Source organism: Carlito syrichta, unplaced genomic scaffold, assembly GCF_000164805.1.
Source record: "Carlito syrichta isolate Samal-C Ts95f unplaced genomic scaffold, Tarsius_syrichta-2.0.1 Scaffold116229, whole genome shotgun sequence".
NCBI classification, from domain to species: Eukaryota; Metazoa; Chordata; class Mammalia; order Primates; family Tarsiidae; genus Carlito; species Carlito syrichta.
The window spans coordinates 583,570-585,062 of record NW_007060325.1 but is presented as its reverse complement, the minus strand read 5'-3'; the positions used below and the strand labels follow the sequence as shown (position 1 = coordinate 585,062).

Sequence of the window (1,493 nt, the reverse complement as noted above, 5' to 3'; positions counted from 1 at the left end):
CAGAGTGAGACTCCAACTCAAAAAAAAAAAAAAAAAAAATCAAAAAACAAAAATGCTGGTACAGTTGTGGAGAAAAAGGAATATGTATATACTGTTAGTGGGCTTGTATATTAGCACAACCTCTATGGAAAGTGGTTGTGCTACTTTAAGATTTCTCAAACAACTAAAAGTATTTTTATGATTTGATCCATCAATTTCACTGGTAGGTATCCACCCAAAAGAACAGAGATCATTATATGAAAAGACACTTGGACCTGCATGTTCATTGCAGTACAACTCACAATTGCAAAGATGTGGAATCAACAGAAATGCCCATCAACTGACCAGTGGGTAATGAAAATGTGGCATACATATGCTATGAAATACTACTCAGCTATCAAAAATAATTAAATACTCTGTTTTGTAGCAACTTGGATGGAATTTGAGAACATCATTCCAAGTGAACTCACTCAGGAACAAAAAAGCAAACACCACATTTCTAACTTAAAAATGGGGACTACACTAAAGATATGTGAAGACATAGAGAACAGTATAATGGACATTGGAGACTCAGAAGGAGGAGTGGGGTCAGAAGCGGAGGGACAAAAAAAAAAAATCACCTATTGGGTACAATGTACGCAGCAAGGGGTGATGGGTACTCTAAATACCCAGACCAAAAACTATTTGTAACCCCCAAAGATATTGAAATACAATAAAATAATAAAATTTTTAAAAAGATCCTGAGGCAAGTGACCCTCTTCTGGAGAGGTCCCTTGAGGAAGCTCCTCTTGGTCAGCTAAGGATGGGGTGGACAACACAAGAATTGATGAGGATACGCACGGCCATGAACTGAACCACAGCAAATGTTTACAAATGTCAAACTTGTAAATTAAAGTTAGGAATCCAGCATTTTCCTGCTTTTTCTATATGACTGTACTTCAGGATAATTAAACAGCACATGAGGTATTCTAATTTAATAAACAAAGAAGAAATGATAGAAGTAGAATGTCATCATTTTGCAATCCAGACAATGAATAGATGGACCCAGTCAATAATTTTATTCATAGACATAACATACAACTATGTAAGAGACAAGAAGATATTACGTAGCTCCTGATGGAGCATTTATGAATAGTCTGACCCTAAATCAAGCCTATATCTCACCAAACCTCTAGACCTACCTACCAAGTTAGGGTAAATACAGAAGACAGAGGAACATGTTAATGACACTACAGGGAAACAGCAGTGAAATTCACATTGTGGGAAACTAGAGGCAAAAGACTCAGTTTCTTCAACAAGCAAACTTTAAAGAAAAATTGTTTGGGATCTACAAATGAAAAGAGACTTGAGCCGGGCTCGGTGGCTCAGCCTGTAATCCCGCGCCTTTGGGAGGCTGACGTGAGTGGATTGCCTGAGCCTGCGGGTTCGAGACCCGCCTGGGCAGCGAGACCGCATCTCTACATAAATCAAAAATCAGCCGGGTATGGTAGCACATGCCTGTAATTCCTGCTACT

The 1,493-nt window shown here is 38.6% G+C and overlaps 1 protein-coding gene across 1 annotated transcript in view; it reads right to left on the bottom strand.

Moving 5' to 3' along the window:
- DISP1 (dispatched RND transporter family member 1) overlaps window positions 1-1,493 on the bottom strand; it is a 223,957-nt gene that overhangs the window by 120,179 nt on the left and 102,285 nt on the right. The gene's annotated exons all lie outside the window — the stretch shown is intronic.